The sequence below is a fragment of the Petaurus breviceps genome, unplaced genomic scaffold (genome assembly GCF_028583685.1).
Source record: "Petaurus breviceps papuanus isolate PSGF00001 unplaced genomic scaffold, PetGlider_PUasm1.0 90994, whole genome shotgun sequence".
Lineage (NCBI taxonomy): Eukaryota > Metazoa > Chordata > Mammalia > Diprotodontia > Petauridae > Petaurus > Petaurus breviceps.
This window is the reverse complement of record NW_027187393.1, coordinates 3,294,123-3,304,408: the sequence shown is the minus strand read 5'-3', so window position 1 is coordinate 3,304,408 and position 10,286 is coordinate 3,294,123. Positions and strand designations below refer to the sequence as shown.

Below are 10,286 nucleotides of genomic sequence, written 5' to 3'. Positions count from 1 at the left end.
GTGTGTGTGTGTGTGTGTGTGTGTGTGTGTGTGTGTGTGTGTGTGTGGTGGCATGGGGGGTGGTTTCCTCCTCTTGAGAAGTCTACAAAGGGGCTGGAAGACCACTTGTTGGTATAATAGGGTTGGGTTTTTTTTTGTGTGGGTTTGTTGAGAAATATGGCTGCTGAGGTACCTTCCGAATCTCAAATTGTTTGATTCTGTGAATCATTTGACTTCACATCTAGTACAAAAATATCAATTTATTTAAAATAGAAAATACCATATTATTAAGAAGCATCAAATAGCACAAAACAGGGTCATCACTTCTGCCCCAATCCCTACTCCCCATTCCAGGCTAGAGTCCAATCTCTCCACATGTCCATAGGGGCTTCAACACATAGGACTTCTCTTTCATTGACATTTCCATCTTTCCATATTAAGAGGGAGGGAATAGCTCAGTGACTTACAGAGGGAAGTAGAGAGATACTACTAGTCTATGCAGTGAAGAGTGGTGGGTTTGGGGAAGACCAGAGTTCAAAACCTAGCTGTGACTCTGGACAAGTTACTTGACCTCTCTCAGCCTCAGTTTTCTCATCTGTAAAATTGAAATAATAGTACCTACTTCACAAGGTTGTTGTGAGAATCAGATGAAATAACATGTAAAGTGCTTTGCAAACCTTAAAGCCTTTCATAAAGGTCAGCTATTATTAGAATCTGTTGCTACAATTCCTAGGGTCCTGAGGCCAATATATACTGGCAGAAACCTTGACTAAGTTTCACAGGTGATGGTGCTGTTCTGTTTACCCCTCATACTATTTTTTTATCAGAAATAATGGGTTTTAACTACATTGGTTGCTATAGGTAAACACTTCATCTACAAACTGATAGAAGAAGGGGGAGAAATCTTTCAATGTCCATTTCTCCCCCTCTTCCACATTCTCAACAATACCTCTCTTTTCTGCTTCTTCTTTCATCTTTAATGTTACCAGAGATGTCTCTACATGCATACCACATGCACAGACCTTCTGGGAAGTCACAGGCAGGAGCTTTTCCCAAAGAACATCCTCTTTATCCTAAAGCTTTCTGGAATCTTTAGTCCAAAAAGAGTCCTTGTGTACCCAGACATGAGTCTTCCCCTAAAGGTTGATGGTGAACAACGATCTCTCTTATATCTATTTTTGTATTAAATATGTTGATGTTCAAACATACTTTGTGGTTACACTGGTTTCTAGCAGGTGAGTTAGCCACCCTCCCTCTACAACCTTCTACTATGCTGTTTATGCCCTCTGAACTGTGTCCCTAGTTTGACTACTCTGAATTGACCTAAATTTAGAGGTTACCAAAAGGATAGACAGAGACTCTTTGAGTGAAGGCAAGGCACAAGCCACATAAAGATGCTATTATTGCTGTATTGCTAAGTTTAAATTCTGTCCATCTCTCCTCAGTTGACACATAGGTTATACACATATGCACACACTATGCTTCTCTAGAAGGCAAAGTGTCATTTCAAAAGAGATTTAGATATTAACAGAGATTATGAAATCACAGAAAGTCCGAAGTGGAAGGGAGCTTATAGGCACCTCCTCCCACCCTACAGATAAATAGGAATCCTCTTTCCAGTTTCTCCCCAAGAAGTGGTTGTACAGTCTTCACTTGTAGGTGCTAGGTGAGATAGCTAGGTGGTGCAGTGGATAGGATGCAGGTCCTGGAGCCAGGAAGACACGAGTTCAAATCCAGATTCAGACACTTACTAGCTGGGTGGCCCTGGGCAAATCATTTAGCCTTTGCCTACTTCAGCTTCCTAACCTATATAATAGGGATGATAATATAGAGATCTCCTAGGGTTGTTGTGAGGATAAAATAAGATATTTGTAAAGCACTTTGCAATCCTTAAGTACTCTATCAATGTTAGCAATTATTATTAGTATAGTGGAAAGAATATCGGGCTTAGTTTCTGTAATCAGAGAGACAGAGTGGTGAAGCTGTAGAGACAGCAAGGCAGCTTTCTTTACTTTCTATTGAAGCACAGTGTGTGAATGTGTGCATAACTTATGTGCCAATGGAGGAGAGATGGACAGAGTGTAAACTTAGCAATATAGCAATAATAGCAACTTTATGTGGCTTGTGTCTTGCCTTCACCCAAAGAGTCTCTGTCTTTTTGGTAGCCTCCAAACTTAGGTCACTTCATAGTAGTCAAGACACGTCTCTTTCCTACTGTCCCAGACTACCTGTAGGCAGTTTGCCTAGGCTTCTGGGATTTTGCTCCTAGATTGGATTTTATATCATGACCAAAGAAATAAATGTGTTGACAAGAGAGAAGTCAAAAGACACTGATGAGGCCTTTTTCAGGACAGAGCTATGTGACTTTGAAGAGCCCCTGCTTTGGTGGTTTTCCTTGTGTGTCTCTGTTTATGTTTCTCTGTCATAGGTCTCCCTGGGAATATCTGATGCCCTGTGCTGTGTGCTAAGCTTCCTGAGATCTTGGTTAAAGAAAACACCAAAGGGATGGATGATGACGATTCCGTCACAAGGTCAGCGATGGCAGAATTATTGTGTGGAAAGAACAATATCTACCAGGGTTCAGGCCATTTATGTCAGGCTAGTTTTTCCCTAAAAGGAAAGGAAGGTTTCCCTGACACTTGATTGGTCCAGGAGGCTTAGGTTCAAACCATTATCACAGCTTTCTGGTCACTCAGGGAATAAAAAGGTCAACCCAAGGAACCCTTCAAACTTGACATGCCCGACTGCTAGGAAAGTTAACATGAAATTCCATAGGAACACGAGGGGGCTGTGTCTGCCTAAACCAGTAGTGTATCTTTGTTGAGTATCTTTTATATGTACTTCTTTTAATTTTATGTATCAGATAGTCTACAAATGTATCATTTCATTTCAATATCATTTCTATGCTGATGCTTTTCAAATCTACTTATCCAGCCCTGAACTCCCTCCTGACTTTGAATCTCACAACTCACAACTCCAGTGTCTTGAACTGGATGTCCCACAGACATCTTAATGTCTATAATGCATTCAGAACTGAACTTACTATCCTTGCTCTCAAATCCTCCCCTCTTCCTAACGTTCCTATTGTTGTCAAGGCTTGCAGCCTAGGGGTCATGTTGGACCCCTCTCTATCTCCTACTCCACCATATCCAATCTGTTACCAAGACCTATCCATTTTACTTTTGCAACAACTCAAATATCCTCCCTTCTCTTCTCTGACACTGCCACCACCCTGGTGCAGGCCTTCTTCACTTCATGCCTTCTCTATTGAAATAACTTATTTTCTATTGCTCTGGCTCTCTCCACTCCAATACAAACCATCCTCCTCAGCTGTCAAAGTGATCTTCTGACTATGTCACCTCCCCACCTTCTCAATAAATTCTATCACCTAAAGGACCAAATATAAGCTCCTCTTTCAAAGTCTATCATAACCTGTTCCACTCCTTTCCTGTCTTCCTACACATTGCACCCCACCAATGTATGCTGTGATTCAGTGACACTAATCTCCTTGCTGTTTCTTGAACAAGATGCTTCATTACCAGTCTCTAGGCATTTTCACTGACTATCCCTTGTACTTGGAATATTCTCCCTTCTCATCTCTACCTCCTTCCTTCAAGGCTCAGCTAAAATCCTACCTCCCATGGAAAGGCTTTCCCAATTCCCTTTAATTCTAGTGCTAGATAGTTCCTATTTATCTTATATTTGTACATAGCTGTTTGCATATTTTAAATATTAAACTGTGAGTTCATTGAGAGAAGAGGCTTTTTATTTTGATTCATATCCTCAGCACTTAGAACAGTGCCTGGCACAGAATAGGCATTTAATAAATTCTTATTATCTAACTGTCTGACTAGTCTGAACCACTGAGTCACTCCTGGCTCACACCACCTTGACAATGTCATCTGAACTCTTTCCTATTCTTTTCCATGTCCTTGTGGTTATAGGACCTTGAGAGCCATCAGGAGTGGGACCCTGGCAATAACTCCAGGACTGTGGACTCTGCCTCCATCCCAAAAACCTAGAGGATAACCTCTATTCGAGATTATTCATAGGCTGGGCCAGGAGCTGTAGAAATTGCAAAGGGGGTGGGGCAGCTAGGTGGTGCAGTGAATAGAGCACCAGCCCTGGAGTCAGGAGGACCTGAGTTCAAATCCAGCCTCCGACACTTAACACACACACAAAAACTAGCTGTGTGACCTTGGGCAAGACACTTAATCCCAATTGCCCTACCTTGCACCCTCCAAAAAGCAAAAAAAAAAAAAAAAAGGAAATTGCAAGGGGGTGGTCACAGAGTTTGGGGTGCAGCAAAAGCCCTAGTGTCTTAGGACAGTTTCTTTTTTTTTTTTTTTTGCCTTTTGGAGGGCAATTGGGGTTAAGTAACTTGCCCAAGGTTACACGGATAGTTTTTGTGTGTGTGTGTGTGTGTGTGTGTGGGTGTTAAGTGTCTGAAGCCGGAACCGAACTCAGGTCCTCCTGACTCTGGGCCTGAACTTTACTTACTGCGCCACCTAGCCACCCCTCAAATGTTCTTTTGTTTTGGGGGGTTTTCTTTTTTGGAGGGCAATTGGGGTTAAGTGACTTGCCCAAGGTCACATGGACAGTTTCATTAGCCCCTCCAACCATGGCAGCATTGCTGTCTGCTATCTTTTTTCCACCCACTTTATGGGGTAGCTCATCTTCCTAAAGCTAATCTTTAAGAACTTAGCAACAGTATCGATGAGGGTTGTCTTCATCATAGGAAGATTGGTGGGGGAGTCTGGCAAGGATGGGGGAGATGATTTAATTAAGAAAACATTTATAACAATAGTACTTTGATAGAAAAGAGGAGTTCTTTTCTAGAGAGCAATTAGTGATCTAAGGTAGAGTTGCTGGATGTTTGGTGGGGGAGACCTCCCTATTGAATAAAGGATATGGCTATATCACCGTGTTCAGACCACAACAGGGAATATATTACATGATACATGTAAAACATAATACATGATACATTTCGATGCTCCACTGGATCTGTGATCTCCTTGATAAGGATATTTCCCCCTCTGGAAAAGACTGCAACCCATCTGTGTCTTATCATTCTATGGATTATGAGCTATATATTCCTCACCAAAGATATACCCAGTTCATGGGGGCCTTTCCTATACATACTTTTACATTTTGTAGGTGTCCGTGGAATGCTTGGACTTTCCCTTAATTAGTCCTCATTTTCACCACATACTTGGTTCATTTCCTTTTCTGATTTTATAACAAATGAACCTTGATAGCATATATAAATACATTCTGCCAACTCAGAACTATTTGCAAGTAGATGATGGTACTGAAAAAATAAATTTAGGAAGAAACTGGATGAGAACCCAAAGGAACATGTGGCAGGGCATACTAAGTCTAGGAATTTGGAGGCCAGAATCTATATGGTCATAATGCTGAATGAATACCTAAGAGATATGAAGAGAAATCATAGGCTAGGATCAAAGATTTAGAGCTAGGAAGGATTTCAGAGGTCATTTAGTCCAACCCTTTCATTTTATAATTGAAGAACCTGAGGTCCAAAGAAGTGAAGTGACTTGTCTAAGGTCACACTGGTAGCAAGTAGCAGAGCAGACATTTTAACTAGGGTCTTTTGACTCCAAACCCAACAGCCTTTTCAGTCTCCTGAACTGCTTGCTCTAGGGGGCAGTGCCAAGTCTGAGGAGTCACTGGGAGAGCATCTTCCTTATGATTGTCAAGGGTATCCCCAAGCTCAAAATCTATGTGTCATCTTTGACTCCTCACTCTCTCACCCCCACCTCTACCCCTGTACCTAATTAGTTGCCAAGTCTTGTCAATTCTAGCAGGCCTTTGCTCAGGCTGTGCCCAATGTCTGGAATGCATTCTCTCCTTACCTCCACCTTACAGAGAATACTTCTCTTCCTTAAAGATACAGTCCAAGCAGCACTGTCTGTTAAAGCATCCCCCAACTGGTAGCGGCCGACTTAAATTATATATGTATACATATATATATATATATATATATATATACATACACATACATATACATACACAGAGAAACGTAAGTAGCATAAATATAAAATAAATGAATATATGTAATATATACACACGTGTGCATATATTACGTATATTAATTCACTTTATATTTATGCTGTATTTGTTTTATATGTATGGGAACAGCATATGTACTTGTCTCCTCCATTAGAATGTAAATTCCTTATAAGTAAGGATTGTTTTTTTCTTTTGTACTTATATTCCTAGTATCAAGCACAATACTTGGCACACAGTAGGGACTTAATAAAATTGCTAATTGATTGATTGATGAACTACTGGTTAGCTACTTTTGTGTTGACTCTTTGAATCCCATCTCCTAACTGTCATTTGGGTCAGTCATATGAAAAGCAAACTGAAAGCCTCCCCAGGACTGAGAGCCCCTTGTCAACCTCTGTTTATAATTAGGGATAGCTGGGATGAAGGGAGTGCTTGATTGTGGCTTTGACTTTTAGAATTTAGATTCATAGGCAAAAGATGCCTTTAGAGTCTGGCTCAGCTCTGGGACAGAAAAGCTTTCCAAATTCTGAACGTCTGGGCTCATGGCACCCTCTCCTGACTATCCTAAGGCACCACAGTCCTGTGCTGCTTGGGCTCTCAAGTTCTCAGGGTAAGAGCTACTCAACAACCCCTTTATTTTGTTCTTTTCCTATTGCATTCCTCCCAGTGGTTGTTCAAACTTTCTGCTCTCTCCTCAATCTCCTGACTCTACCTCTAATTGGATGAACTCATTTCCTGGTTTCTTACTCAGAAGATTATTTGACTTGCCCTCTGTAACATCTGAGAGTTCCTCCTGTTTTCCTCCTCCACATTCCAAACTCTCTTCACCTATCCTTTCTTCCTCCCCTCTGATTTTTAAAGAAGTGATCCCTCTCTTTTCTCAGTCTCCACTGTTCCATCTATGGACTCCATTCTAGTCTCCCCAGTTTGCTCTGGGATTTTCTCCATCAGTCATTTCTATTCTCTCTTACATTGTCTAACTGGTGGTTACTCTTCTCACCAGGGTCTCTTGCCCCTCCTCCCCCACAAAAAAGCTTTTCTGTTTAATTAGTCTTAGGAACAAAACAGCAGATACAAACATAATCTATTATTTTATAGCATCATCAAAAGGCAAAAGACTCATGATTTCATCAGTATGAACCCTGCCCCTTCCTATAGGAATCGCTGGTTTGCAGTACTAAAACAATTCCTCCAGTGGGGCCAAATTTCTTTTGATAAGCCTCTCCCAGATAAGCTTAGACTGGGCCTTTAGTCAGTCTGTACTTGAAAATCTTTCAGGGTGTGTACTTTACTGACAAAGTCTGTGAGATCCTGGGGTCATTTCCACATAACTTTGATTCATCAGAAGACTTTGGTGGATTGCTGATGTCATTTTTGCTGTTCTAATACTTTCAGTGTCATGGCTTAAGGAATTCTGTCAAAACTTCTTAGACTGGGATGGAATATGCTATCCAATCATGTCCCAACATATTGCTCCAGGGTTTTTTGTTTGTTTGTTCTTTTTTTTCTTTTTGGAGGTGGGAAGAGAGGGCAATCAGAGTTAAGTGACTTGCCCAATGTCACACAGCTAGTAAGTGTTAAGTGTCTGAGGCTGGATTTTAACTCAGGTTCTCCTGACTCCAGGGCCTATGCTCTATTCACTGCACCACCTAGTTGTTTGGTTTGTGTTTTGTTTTTTTTTTACCACTATTGCCTTAGAGGTGTGATTTCCTGAGCTCACCCTCTTCTACACCTTTGTGGTGCCATTTCTACAGCCTTCAATGTCTTACCTCTTCCTAGTAATTCCTCCCTCAATCATCCCTAATAAAAATGATCTTTATTTCTTCTAATAGTAATTAATTTGTAGCTTTTATGTACATACATCTTCTTTTGTATTGTGCATGCCTAGGTGGGAGTCTTGTATTTTTTTCTGTCTTGTGGGTCATCTTAGACATCCACAAGAGGAAAAACAAAAGGGATGATACTGCCCAGATATGGCATAAGACTAGATAAACAATGGGAAAATAATGTGTGGAAAATCAGTCCAGGCCTCTGAACCTCCAGGACCACTGACATCCTCTTTGCTTTTCTTGGGCCTGCTGCTCATGAATCTTGCCTTGATTAATGCCATAACTAATCATGACTTTGGGAAATTATTGGTAGGGTATGACTCTCATCTCAGTGGAGAGGTAGTGAACTCTGAATGCAAGAATGAGGTATGTACATCGTTAGACATGTTTATTTTAGTTGTTTAGCTGTTCTTTGTTGCAAGAAAAGTTTCTAATGGAAGAAGAAGTCATTGAGAAGTAATGTGGTGTGGGTATCAGTAAAACATTATTATGTAACCCATGGGCCAGGATACTTCTTCCATCTCCTAAACCCTGAACTCACATGGAACCCGAGGTCCTATTCAAGAAGATAATTATCTCTCTTTGGCTCATATCCCCTGCCTAGAGTTAACTCAATGAAATGTCCACAATTAAGCTCAGGTAGAGTTTGTCTAAATGGTAAATGGGCCCCCAATCCTTGTATAACATTTGAAGTAGTACATGCAAGTTTGGCACAGGATACCCTTGTTCACACCACAGGAAATGCAAAAAACTTAAAGTATTCACAGGAGCCTGTAAACTGATACAGAAAAATATAAAGCACTCAGCTTAGCTCCCCAGTAAGGGAAGGGAACTTGGAATTGCTATCAGGGCAACCTTTGCCATTCCAGTGAGATCTCTTTACCATAGAACCCTCCCAGGACTCATAGCATCACCCTATGGTTTCGATGCTCCAAAAGGTAAACTTACTTTATAGGTTTCTGAACAAAACATCAGCCCCTTCCCATTGGACTTCATTGTTTGAATAACTTATTAGCTTTTCTCTCTTAAGTAAAACACTCCTCAGGAACTATGTAAACAATCCTTTTCTTTCTCCAAAGAACACCGTGTATCAGGAAATCCTCTTCTCTCTCTAGGTCTGATCCTTTAAAGCAGGCCTGCACAACATAGGCCCACAGTGGTTTGCAGCCTGAGGGAGGCCCACCGAAAAATGTAGGACTGCCACTGTGCATTCTCCTGCTTGTCACGTGACCCAAGGCAACCACCCCTTGTCTGTCTGTCTGTCTGTAATCTAAGTCTGTCTGTCTGTAGTCTAACGTATCTGCAGCCTAAAGAAGTCTACAAGTTGTGCAGGTCTGCTTTAACTTGGAAATTCCTAAACTTGGGCTCAATGGGAACATCTCTGCTTCTATCATATGCTTCTGCAGGAACTCTACAAATGCGCTGGTTCCTCTTGCTTCCTGGTCTGTGAAAGCCCGCTCTCAGAAACTTTAGTCTCTGACTTGTGCTTAGAAGCTATGGACAAATAATTCCTCTGCGTAACTCCCGTGTGCTCCTACCACAGAGCAGCCATTTATCCACGGCACAGGCTTCCCAACCTTCCCCTACCCCAGGAGGCGCATGCTTACGCTGCTGTGCACTGGTTCACTGGTTTGTTTTCTCAAAATGAGAGAAGTGGGAAAAGAGGTGGGGAGTTGAGTGTGTATGCATGTGATGTGACAGACGGAGAAACAGACACAGAGAGAGATGGAGGAGGGAGAGCCCAAGATGCAGGGGGAGGGAGCACAAGAGGGGGAGGAGGAGGGGAAGAGAGGGGAAGGGAAGAAAGGAGGGAGAGAGGAGAGAAGGAAGGAAGGAAGGAAGGAAGGGAGGGAGGGAGGGAGGGCAATCCTTTGACTGAATCCAAATTTCACAGAACAAAATTTGTTCTGTAAAATTCGAACTCAGGCAAAAGGCCAAATTCAAGAACCTAGAGGGCCACATGTGACCTCAAGGCCACAGGTTGCCCATACCTGCTCTTGGATCTTTCAGCAAATCTCTAAGGATCAAAGAATTACACACTGGAAGGGATCCTAGAGATAATCTAACCCAACACTCTCATTTTATAGGTGGGAAAAATGAGGCTTAGAGACAGGAAGTGACTTGTCCTAGTCCATAGGAGTGGTAACAAAGCTATAATTCAAACCTTTATCTCCTGATCCTAAATCCAGTTCTTTTTCTATTATCACAATTCTCTATCACTATATTTCTATATCACAAATTCTCAATTTCTTCCTCTAAAATTTGGGGTGTGGATGGAGGGGGTTAAACTATATGATTTCTTGGGTTATTCTGTCTTTCTCCCTCCCTCCCTCCCTTCCTTCCTTCCTTCCTTCCTTCCTTCCTTCCTTCCTTCCTTCCTTCCTTCCTTCCTTCCTTCCTTCCTTTCTTCCTTCCTTCCTTCCTTCCTTCCTTCCTTCCTTCCTT

The 10,286-nt window shown here is 41.7% G+C and overlaps 1 long non-coding RNA gene across 1 annotated transcript in view; it reads left to right on the top strand.

The window, feature by feature from the left end:
- Window positions 1-10,286, top strand: part of LOC138153427 (uncharacterized) — a 20,030-nt gene that overhangs the window by 6,598 nt on the left and 3,146 nt on the right. Inside the window, exon 3 of the long non-coding RNA XR_011166379.1 lies at window positions 2,408-2,510. This is a non-coding gene — a long non-coding RNA (uncharacterized lncRNA). The remainder of the gene's footprint in view (window positions 1-2,407; window positions 2,511-10,286) is intronic.